Below are 12700 nucleotides of genomic sequence, written 5' to 3'. Positions count from 1 at the left end.
GAGCTATGAAAATAGCCTTGGTACAGTTAGAGGCTATGGTGGTGGCCTCAAACTCTAAACCCGCTGGACCCCTTTTATTTTATTTCGGTTCTGGCTGGGTTTATTCGCCATTTCTTTTTGTAAAGGTCTTTCACGTGTTTTAATCTGCGCTCCAAACAAGGTTTGGTTCCTTTGTTCACCGTCCTTTGGCAGGCTCCTGTCCAGAAGCCCTCCTCCGGCGCCTGAGTGTCTGGGTGGGCTGAATGTGAGGGAGGGGTTTTAGGCCCCCTGCACAGGGACTCCTTGGAGACCCAAGTCGCACTATGATTTGATTGGCTAGGTGACTGTCCAGCCAGGACAGCCATCCTGCTGTGTGATTGACAGCCAGGCTGTGTGAATGGGGGATTTGGTGCATAAAAGCAGGTCTCTGGGACTGGAAGGCAGAGTTGCCACAGGATCAAGAGAGCCAGCAAGAAGCTGAAGGAAGACGACTGCTGCATCTACTGGACATCCCGGTACTGCAGGTCCGAATCGCCTGAACTTCGTCGACAGAGGAGATCCGCAAGGAGTCCTCTCCCCTTGAGCCTGGTGGGACCAACCAGCTTGCAAAGCCCCTGGATCTCCCTCTTTAGCCTGGTCGAATTTGCTGTGCCACAGGAAACCGGATAGCCAGCTTTAGAGAGTCCCTTTGTGCTTTTAAGGAGCGGACCTTTTATTTGTCGCTTTGCTCTGCTGCTGGCTTCTTCCCTGGGCAGCGCAGGACCTTCCAGTCTTCCTCTGTCTTGTCAGTCTGACAGTCGCTCCAGGGACCGTGAGCCTGCACGAACTGCAAGGAACTACCGGCTCAGCTACAGCAATCTTCTTCATATAAGGTACTGTTCAAATCCGGTCGTTCGTTCCATCCGACCACGGTGAACGTGTTTTAAATCTTTCGCCTCTCTGAAGGCTTCTCCTTCTCTCTATGTAGAATAACTTTTCCTTCCACCAACTTCGTTTTGAACTCTTGGCAAAGACTTAACCGCAAACTACATTGAACTGTGTGATCCTCTGCAAAGCCTCTGAACCATTAACACTGGCCCAGGCCTATTTATTTGAATCCTAGTTGTAGTAAGCCTTTTCTAGATTGCCCTGCCTATCACTTGTTGGTGTTGTTGATTTGTGATAACCTTGTTCTTTCCCTCCCATTGTAAATTGCTGGAGTGCCATTTTGCTCACGCTTCATATTGAGCTTAACTTGTCCAGAATTGATTGGATGCGGTGTAGTGTATTAAGATTGTGATTTTCTGCTGCTAACATAGGCCCAGGGTTCAGGCATGGTATTTTTAACAAGGCATCTGTCATGACCCCTGAGAACCCCAGGCCATTGCACAAGAAGCTGATTTTGGACAGTGGGGAATTGGGTTGTGCAATTAAATTTTAAAAATTCCCCTTGTTGCACAACCCCTTTCCCCCACACCCGGCAAAATCAGCTCTTCAGCCCAGCATAAACACACACACACATACTTTCACAAAACATTCACATGAAGCATGCACTTGCTCATTCACACAAGCAAATCCATCATCATACACTCACTCATTACACACAACACAAGCATAAACGCATGCACATTTAAATTAACTTACCTTCTGCCCCAATCCTGAAGTTTCCTCCCAGCGCTCCAGGTCCCATGTAGCATGAACTGGTACTAGGAAGCAATGAGCGCTTTCTTGTGCAAGAGCCGGAGCGATGATGACGAAGTGCCCTGCTCTGTTTGTATATGTGAGGAGGCACAGGTGTGCCCCCTCGCACAAACATGCAGTTCCCAAGCCAGCATCCCCAATGGGCCATGCAAGACTATGGAAGCAAAACACTCCCGGCTTTACATGGCCCAATGGACATGCATGTCTGGGGAACAGAACTGTCAAACAGAAACCACTTTTCCCCTTGACAATTCAAGACAGCACAGGAGTGCTACCTCAACTGCACTGGCTCTTCAGCTTCTCCATAATGGCTGAGGTGCCGGTGGGTTGGCGCCCCCTCTCCCATTACGAATGAGCGGCCACTGGCACATCCTCAATTAATCTATTCACTGTGTCAATGTGGCTGGAGATTAAATACTGTTGACTTTGAAGTAATGTACATGAACTGTACTGTTGCTAATGCAGTGCTTTTGAGAACATTAAGGGATCCACAGACACGCTTTGCAGTAACATGTTACCAGGTAACTCAGATGGCTGAGTAACTGTTGCTGAGTTGTTATATATTTAAAACTGGCTGTTAGTCTAATTCCTACAATTATTTATAAAAACAAATAAGTGCTATACAATGTGTTCGAACAGGAGATGGGTTGGGCTCATCACTTGCTTATATTCAGGGCAGGGGTGGGGGAATTTCTGCCCTGGTAGGGAAAATCAAAAGTTGGCACCCATGAGCCCTCACTATCCTAGTAACTACTGTCAGTGCAATAGAAGCATGCATTTGTGATTAAGCAGTTTGGCAAGCATACGACATCTTTATCAATATATCCTGTGTTAATACACAAAGGAAGGGACACAGAAATATGGGGGAGACGCATGACCCCTGAGGGACCCCGCAAGTGATGTGGAGAAGACACGCATAGATCTGTTGTTCAGGAATGACTCAATCCAACCGATGGCTTCTTGGGAGAAATGGGCTGCCGAGTCTAGGTGGTTACAGAGAATTTTGTTATATACTAAATAAAATACTGCAGAGAGGTCAAGTAGAAGTAGTAGAGCAGTTTTCCCGTTATCTCTGAGGACGTCGATTTGAGCCTTGATATCGATGAGGGCAGTCTCTGTCCTGTGTTGGGGTCTAAAGCCCGATTGCCGGATTCCCAGGAGATGGTTTAGTTCAAGGTATTGTTGTATTTGTAGATACGCTGTCTTGTCTAGTATTTTGAGCAGGAAGGGGACAGTGCTGATGGGTCTGTAGTTAGTAGGTGTAGTAGGGTCTATGGAAGGTTTTTTGAGTAGAGGGAGGACCCAAGACTCTTTGAGATTGTTGGGGATGATGCCTGAGGAGAAGGAGGCGTTAATGAGTTTGGTAATGAAAGGTGAGAGGTCTCTTGTCGCATCTTTAATAATTTGTGAAGGGCAAGGGTCGCTCTGGCAGTTAGAGGGTTTGAGATCGAGGATGATTTTTTCCACTTCTAACATGGAGACTTTGGAGAAGCTGAAGCGGGTGAGTGGGTTGGGTGTGGGGATATGGGGTGTGCGGCGGGGGGTGTTGGTGGAGTTAGTCGAGTTGGTTAGGGATTCTTTCTTGTTTTTAATTTTAATTTGTAGGCCTGCGTCTTTGTTGGAGAGGGCGTTTTGGACACTGGTGCACCATTGTTTATCTTTCACACATGTGTCCAGGAAAGGGACAGCTGTTTCCAACTCTTTGATGATAGTAAACAAATATATATTTTTTTAATTTGAAAAAAACTACAGTTTTTACATAAAGAAAAAACTTTTGTTTCAAAGCTCCATTCCTTCATTACATAAGCAATAGTTGACATACCATTCACACTTCTAAAGAACCAGGAGAGACAAATAGGACTTTTATCTCAAAGTTTCATAAATCTGTTGTCTAGAAAAAAATCAAAACCAGTCATACTTCTAAGAAACATAGGGAGAGAAAGAAAAATCAGAACAGAACAAAACAAAAGGGAGGAGGAAAAGAAGTAACAAACACAGTTATCCAAGCAGCCGTCTTTCACACGGCAAGTGGATGCGGAATTAGCTCTGCCAACTTGGTGAACCCACAAGATGTCTTCTTTGTGGACATAAATTAAAGAGGGAACTTCAAGATAATATACAATGGCACAAACATGTTTAACATTGTTGCCAGAGGAAATCAAACACCACCAAGCCACCATGTCTCCATCTAGGGGTGCAAATTGTCCAAGGTGTGTAGAACGTAAGTCACAGGTTTCCTGGCAGTCCAAAATTAGATGTTTCAGTGATTCAACTGTACCAAAGCAGCGGCGGCATCGGTTGTCTTTTGTCAGGGGATCTTTTCTTTGCCATAAGATTTCCTTTTTTTCAGGGTGTTCAATCGAAATCTAAGGAATCGCTCACGATAATATCGAGAATATCATCGCACCAGGTAGGATGGCTGAGAGTTGCATTTTTTTTGTTCATTGCCCAGCCAGTTAGTTGAGGCCAGCTTTTCACATTTTCCTAAGTTGACAATTCATGCCCAAGCTTCAAATTTTCTTTTTGCATGTTGTGGCCGAGTGAACAAATCGTAGTTACTAATTGCCGCGGCATCGACCCATTCTTGCACTCTTGACCACCATTGATCCAGCAGGCAGACGTATTTTGACTTGTGTCTGTTAGGGAGAATTTTCATTTCATGGCTGATTTCCCTTACTTATAGAGTCCCCCCGCAGCTTTGCTGGATTTGAAGGGTTTATTTCTTTTTACCTGCTAAGAGTGAGACTCTTTTTCCCACTCTTAGGCATCTTTGTTATGTGTGTTCTAGGCTATTTTTGTGTTTAATGCCTATGGGATCTTTTCTCTCACCCATATGAACAATCTTTATGCACATGTGTTACACAGCACCTTCCGTGTAGTGACACAGGGGTGTCGTAGCGACCCCCAATCATAGACTCCATACCCTGGGACTGACTACTGTCTCCCAGGGCATGTAAAGTCCCCATTGACTTTACTAGTCAATCTCTAGGAACTAAACCAGTCCAACCCATCTTAAAATGGAAGTACTGGAAGGGGTTAATAGTTTTTCCCCTATGTTCATTTTCGAGAGGGTACCTTAAAGTCCCCCTCTGCAAAGTTTCTTGCTGGTGGCAGCGGTTACTACCTTTTATATTCGACCGCAAATATTTCCCTATGGGATTTTCCCATTGTTCGAGGCTAACACTTTTACTGACAGCCTCTAAGATACCGGCGGTTTATTTTATTATTAACTTTACTCCGGTAGGTTCTATTTGCCAGAACTTTGATATCATTTCTTTCTCGTGTCTTACTCTAAACTCCTAACCCATGTCAGGGATCCTTTGTTCGCTCTTTTGGCGGGCTTCTGCCAAGAAGCCCTCCTTTCGGCGCCTCTGAGTCTGGGGTGGGTCTGTTGTTTGGGAGGGGGAGTAGAACCCCTGGACAGAGTTGCCACAGCAACTCAGGTCACACTCTAACCTGATAGGCTGGAGGGTCTCCTGCCAAGAAGACCACTCCACTGTGTGAGTGACAGCTAGGCTGTATGAATGGGTCTCTTTCTGCATAAAAGCTGGGTCTTGAGCACTGGAAGAGCAAGACGTCACCACTGGAACTACGGAACCGAAGGGGAGAGAAGCCACAGACATCTTCAGCATCTACACCACCGGTGAAGCCCTGCCGGATCGTCTCACCACTTTTCTTTTACACGACGAGAGGAGATCTTCAGTGAAAGAGCCTCCTTCCCTTGATCTGGTGTGGTCAACCAGTTCACCTATCGCTTCCTCGGACCAGCCTTGGTCGAATCGACAGTGCCCAGCATTTGGAGACTGGATAGCCAGGCAGCTATCGACCCGGACCGCGATTAAAAGGAGTGTACCTTTTAAACTTTGTTTGGCAGCACCGCGGCTGGTTTCATCCCTGGGTAGTGCAGCGACTCAAACCTTCCTCCACGACGAGAACCTCTCTTCCTCTGTTGTACCCCTCGACCTGCAGGAACTACCGGGAACAACCGCCACCGCAGGAGCTACTTCTTCACGTTTAAGGTACATTATTCCGCCAGGCCGCCCTTTTTCCGTAGTAGCCCTAAAGGTGTTTTAAATCCTTTAACTACTTGTGGGGCCGCCCTCTCTCTTAACATTGTCTTTCGCCTTGCATCTACCTCTTCAATATTTTTCTACTAAAGACTTGACTGTAGCTACAAGAACATTTCTGCTCCTAAGCTCTTGGTCCTGTACCACTGACTCTGGCTCAGGCCTATTGACTGTGGCTGATTTGTTAGATCTGCTCTCACTAGATTGGTTTTCAATGAGAAATGTGTTGATGCACCTAAATCTTCTAAACCCCTCTTACTTCCTACTGTTTTAACTTGTAGAGTGCCATTTTGCTCAGTTTTCATTCCCTTATCTGTTGGCTAAAGTGTGACTGTGCATTACTTGTTCACAAAACTTCGGGGAAGTGTTGCTAGGGGGTGTCTGAAGATATTTCGGTTTAACTTGTGCTTTCCCTCCCTTTCGTTGAATTGCTAGAGTGCCATTTGTAGTTGGTTTTCACTTTGCCCTTTTGCTCAGTTTTGACTTTACCGCAAACTTGTCTACAATTAAATAGGGAGTTGTATATGCTTTTCCTTGACTAAACTTAACTTACTTTATAAACTGTGATCTATGTGTTGAAACTAGGGACGTATTGTCAAGCAAAGGAGTGCTTGCAGTAATGTGTCAAAGGATTTTCTTTTCTTTTTCCACTTTTCTTCCATGTGGCAGTACGTATGCAGGAGATGCAGGCTACTACTGACATGGGGGGAGGGAAGGAGATAATGACAATAGGACACAGACCCATCCCCAGCAGAAATATGCCTCCTAAAGCTGGAGCACAGCGGGACTTGTTGTTAGGGAGAATTCTCCAGAATGGCTAATTTCCCTTACCTACTGAATCTCTCAGCAGCTTTACTGGATTTCTAGGATTTATTTTTTCACCTGGTAAGAGTGTGAGCCTTTTTTCCCACTCTTACATGTACTTTGCTGTGTGTTGTACATTTTGTGCTCCTGGGCTATGGAGTCTCACCTACTCCATAGGCATCATCTTTTTACTGTGTGTCACACAGCACCTTTAGTGCAGCGACACAGGCTTGTCTTTTAGACTTCCCACTGCTAAAACTCCATTCTTTGGGACTGACTACTGTCTCCCAGAACATGTAATGTTGCCATTGACTTTACTAGTCTTTTTAAATTTACAGACCCAGTACATAATATCTTCTATAGAGTACTGGAAGGGTTAATAGTTATCCCTTTTTGTCTGTGTCTCGTGGAACATTATTTCGTTCCCCTTTCTCTAAGATTTGGCTGGTGGCAGTGGTATCTACCCTTTTCTTTCTATCGCGAGCCATGAAAATAGCCTTGGTACAGTTAGAGGCTATGGTGGTAGCCTCAAACTCTAAACCCGCTGGACCCCTTTTATTTTATTTCGGTTCTGGCTGGGTTTATTCGCCATTTCTTTTTGTAAAGGTCTTTCACGTGTTTTAATCTGCGCGCCAAACAAGGCTTGGTTCCTTTGTTCACCGTCCTTTGGCGGGCTTCTGTCCAGAAGCCCTCCTCCGGCGCCTGAGTGTCTGGGTGGGCTGAATGTGAGGGAGGGGGTTTAGGCCCCCTGCACAGGGACTCCTTGGAGACCCAAGTCGCACTATGATTTCATTGGCTAGGTGACTGTCCAGCCAGGACAGCCATCCTGCTGTGTGATTGACAGCCAGGCTGTGTGAATGGGGGATTTGGTCATAAAAGCAGGTCTCTGGGACTGGAAGGCAGAGTTGCCACAGGATCAAGAGAGCCAGCAAGAAGCTGAAGGAAGACGACTGCTGCATCTACTGGACATCCCGGTACTGCAGGTCCGAATCGCCTGAACTTTGTCGACAGAGGGGATCCGCAAGGAGTCCTCTCCCCTTGAGCCTGGTGGGACCAACCAGCTTGCAAAGCCCCTGGATCTCCCTCTTTAGCCTGGTCGAATTTGCTGTGCCACAGGAAACCGGATAGCCAGCTTTAGAGAGTCATTTTGTGCTTTTAAGGAGCGCACCTTTTATTCGTCGCTTTGCTCTGCTGCTGGCTTCTTCCCTGGGCAGCGCAGGACCCTCCAGTCTTCCTCTGTCTTGTCAGTCTGACAATCGCTCCAGGGACCGTGAGCCTGCACGAACTGCAAGGAACTACCGCCTCAGCTACAGCAATCTTCTTCATATAAGGTACTGTTCAAATCCGGTCGTTCGTTCCATCCGACCACGGTGAAAGTGTTTTAAATCTTTCGCCTCTCCGAAGGCTTCTCCTTCTCTACTCTGTAGAATAACTTTTCCTTCCACCAACTTCGTTTTGAACTCTTGGCAAAGGCTTACACTGGCCCAGGCCTATTGATTTGAATCCTAGTTGTAGTAAGCCTTTTCTAGATTGCCCTGCCTATCACTTGTTGGTGTTGTTGATTTGTGATAACCTTGTTCTTTCCCTCCCATTGTAAATTGCTGGAGTGCCATTTTGCTCACACTTCATATTGAGCTTAACTTGTCCAGAATTGATTGGATGCGGTGTAGTGTATTAAGATTGTGATTTTCTGCTGCTACCATAGGCCCAGGGGTCAGGCATGGTATTTTTAACAAGGCATCTGTCATGACCCCTGAGAACCCCAGGCCATTGCACAAGAAGCTGATTTTGGACAGTGGGGAATTGGGTTGTGCAACTAAATTTTAAAAATTTCCCTTGTTGCACAACCCCTTTCCCCCACACCCGGCAAAATCAGCTCTTCAGCCCAGCATAAACACACACACACATACTTTCACAAAACATTCACATGAAGCATGCACTTGCTCATTCACACAAGCAAATCCATCATCATACACTCACTCATTACACACAACACAAGCATAAACGCATGCACATTTAAATTAACTTACCTTCTGCCCCAATCCTGAAGTTTCCTCCCAGCGCTCCAGGTCCCATGTAGCATGAACTGGTACTAGGAAGCAATGAGCGCTTTCTTGTGCAAGAGCCGGAGCGATGATGACGAAGTGCCCTGCTCTGTTTGTATATGTGAGGAGGCACATGTGTGCCCCCTCGCACAAACATGGAGTTCCCAAGCCAGCATCCCCAATGGGCCATGCAAGACTATGGAAGCAAAACACTCCCGGCTTTACAGGGCCCAATGGACATGCATGTCTGGGGAACAGAACTGTCAAACAGAAACCACTTTTCCCCTTGACAATTCAAGACAGCACAGGAGTGCTACCTCAACTGCACTGGCTCTTCAGCTTCTCCATAATGGCTGAGGTGCCGGTGGGTTGGCGCCCCCTCTCCCATTACGAATGAGCGGCCACTGGCACATCCTCAATTAATCTATTCACTGTGTCAATGTGGCTGGAGATTAAATACTGTTGACTTTGAAGTAATGTACATGAACTGTACTGTTGCTAATGCAGTGCTTTTGAGAACATTAAGGGATCCACAGACACGCTTTGCAGTAACATGTTACCAGGTAACTCAGATGGCTGAGTAACTGTTGCTGAGTTGTTATATATTTAAAACTGGCTGTTAGTCTAATGCCTACAATTATTTATAAAAACAAATAAGTGCTATACAATGTGTTCGAACAGGAGATGGGTTGGGCTCATCACTTGCTTATATTCAGGGCAGGGGTGGGGGAATTTCTGCCCTGGTAGGGAAAATCAAAAGTTGGCACCCATGAGCCCTCACTATCCTAGTAACTACTGTCAGTGCAATAGAAGCATGCATTTGTGATTAAGCAGTTTGGCAAGCATACGACATCTTTATCAATATATCCTGTGATAAAACACAAAGGAAGGGATCAAATCAAAAGTTGGCACCCATGAGCCCTCACTATCCTAGTAACTACTGTCAGTGCAATTGGTGGAGTTAGTCGAGTTGGTTAGGGATTCTTTCTTGTTTTTAATTTTAATTTGTAGGCCTGCGTCTTTGTTGGAGAGGGTGTTTTGGACACTGGTGCACCATTGTTTATCTTTCACACATGTGTCCAGGATAGGGACAGCTGTTTCCAACTCTTTGATGATAGTAAACAAATATTTTTTTTTTTTAATTTGAAAAAAACTACAGTTTTTACATAAAGAAAAAACTTTTGTTTCAAAGCTCCATTCCTTTATTACATAAGCAATAGTTGACATACCATTCACACTTCTAAAGAACCAGGAGAGACGACTAGGACTTTTATCTCAAAGTTTCATACATCTGTTGTCTAGAAAAAAATCAAAACCAGTCATACTTCTAAGAAACAGAGGGAGAGAAAGAAAAATCAGAACAGAACAAAGCAAAAGGGCGGAGGAAAAGAAGTAACAAACACAGTTATCCAAGCAGCCGTCTTTCACACGGCAAGTGGATGCGGAATTAGCTCCGCCAACTTGGTGAACCCACAAGATGTCTTCTTTGTGGACATAAATTAAAGAGGGAACTTCAAGATAATTTACAATGGCACAAACATGTTTAACATTGTTGCCAGAGGAAATCAAACACCACCAAGCCACCATGCCTCCATCTAGGGGTGCAAATTGTCCAAGGTGTGTAGAACGTAAGTCACAGGTTTCCTGGCAGTCCAAAATTAGATGTTTCAGTGATTCAACTGTACCAAAGCAGAAGCGGCATCAGTTGTCTTTTGTCAGGGGATCTTTTCTTTGCCATAAGATTTTCTTGGATTTCAGGGTGCTCAATCGAAATCTAAGGATTCGCTCACGATAATATCGAGAATAACATCGCACCAGGTAGGATGGCTGAGAGTTGCATTTTTTTTGTTCATTGCCCAGCCAGTTAGTTGAGGCCAGCTTTTCACATTTTTCTAAGTTGACATTCCATGCCCAAGCCTCAAATTTTCTTTTTGCATGTTGTGGCCGAGTGAACAAATCGTAGTTACTAATTGCCGTGGCATCGACCCATTCTTGCACTCTTGACCGCCATTGATCCATCAGGCAGACGTATTTTGACTCGTGTCTGTTAGGGAGAATTCTCATTTCATGGCTGATTTCCCTTACCTATAGAATCCCCCCGCAGCTTTGCTGGATTTGAAGGGTTTATTTCTTTTTACCTGCTAAGAGTGAGACTCTTTTTCCCACTCTTAGGCATCTTTGCTATGTGTGTTCTAGGCTATTTTTGTGTTTAATGCCTATTGGATCTTTTCTCTCACCCATATGAACCATCTTTATGCACATGTGTTACACAGCACCTTCCGTGTAGTGACACAGGGGTGTCGTAGCGACCCCCAATCATAGACTCCATACCCTGGGACTGACTACTGTCTCCCAGGGCATGTAAAGTCCCCATTGACTTTACTAGTCAATCTCTAGGAACTAAACCAGTCCAACCCTGGAAGTACTGGAATGGGTTAATAGTTTTTCCCCTATGTTCATTTTCGAGAGGGTACCTTAAAGTCCCCCTATGCAAAGTTTCTTTCTGGTGGCAGCGGTTACTACCTTTTATATTCGACCGTGAATATTTCCCTATGGGATTTTCCCATTGTTCGAGGCTAACACTTTTACTGACAGCCTCTAACATACCGGCGGTTTATTTTATTATTAACTTTACTCCGGTAGGTTCTATTTGCCAGAACTTTGATATAATTTCTTTCTCGTGTCTTACTCTAAACTCCTAACCCAGATTAGGGATCCTTTGTTCGCTCTTTTGGCGGGCTTCTGCCAAGAAGCCCTCCTTTCGGCGCCTCTGAGTCTGGGGTGAGTCTGTTGTTTGGGAGGGGGAGTAGAACCCCTGGACAGAGTTGCCACAGCAACTCAGGTCACACTCTAACCTGATAGGCTGGAGGGTCTCCTGCCAAGAAGACCACTCCACTGCGTGAGTGAGAGCTAGGCTGTATGAATGGGTCTCTTTCTGCATAAAAGCTGGGTCTTGAGCACTGGAAGAGCAATACGTCGCCACTGGAACTACGGAACCGAAGGGGAGAGAAGCCACAGACATCTTCAGCATCTACACCACCGGTGAAGCCCTGCCGGATCGTCTCACCACTTTTCTTTTACACGACGAGAGGAGATCTTCAGTGAAAGAGCCTCCTTCCCTTGAGCTGGTGTGGTCAACCAGTTCACCTATCGCTTCCTCGGACCAGCCTTGGTCGAATCGACAGTGCCCAGCATTTGGACACCGGATAGCCAGGCAGCTATCGACCCGGACCGCGATTAAAAGGAGTGTACCTTTTAAACTTTGCTTGGCAGCGCCGCGGCTGGTTTCATCCCTGGGTAGTGCAGCAACTCAAACCTTCCTCCACGACGAGAGCCTCTCTTCCTCTGTTGTACCCCTCGACCTGCAGGAACTACCAGGAACAACCGCCACCGCAGGAGCTACTTCTTCACGTTTAAGGTACATTATTCTGCCAGGCCGCCCTTTTTCCGTAGTAGCCCTAAAGGTGTTTTAAATCCTTTAACTACTTGTGGGGCCGCCCTCTCTCTTAACATTGGCCCTCATTACGACCCTGGCGGAAAGTAACTGACCTGACCGCCATAGCGTAAATAGCGTTTCCGCCATTGCACGATGGAGTAAAGTGCGGCTAATTCCAACCCATCGGGCACGAGCATTACGCCATGGCGGAAGTGCAAAGTCCGCGATGGCGGAAATGTCCCCAAAACGCCCCTCACCGCCGTCGTACGGCGCCCTAGGTGCAATTCCGCCACCCATCATAGCGGTCACCGTAATGAGCGGTAATCGCAAAATATGGTGACCGTAAATATACGGAAACGGAAGTAAAAACATGGGGCCGGAACGGGAAACAGCACGCCGTACACCTACAAAATCAGAATCCCAACACAACCATTACAAATCCGACCCTGAGACACATCCCAACCCGTAAGCCACCCTAGTTAAAACAATCAAAATGGGAAAAGTTGCTAAAAAAGCGTGCGACCGCAAGCGGCAGGTCCACTTCTCCCATGAGGAACTCACCGTGCTCACAGAGACCCTCGAGGAGAATGCTGCCGTCGTCTTCTCGACGCAAATGACCAGGACGGCACTTGCGAACAAGAAGGCCATATGGGCCCTGGTGGCACAGCGGGTAAGTGCGGTGGGGACCG

This window comes from Ambystoma mexicanum, chromosome 6q, assembly GCF_040938575.1.
Source record: "Ambystoma mexicanum isolate Mex_15411 chromosome 6q, UKY_AmexF1_1, whole genome shotgun sequence".
Taxonomy (NCBI): domain Eukaryota; kingdom Metazoa; phylum Chordata; class Amphibia; order Caudata; family Ambystomatidae; genus Ambystoma; species Ambystoma mexicanum.
The sequence above is the reverse complement of the archived record's forward strand: the minus strand, read 5'-3'. Positions refer to the sequence as shown.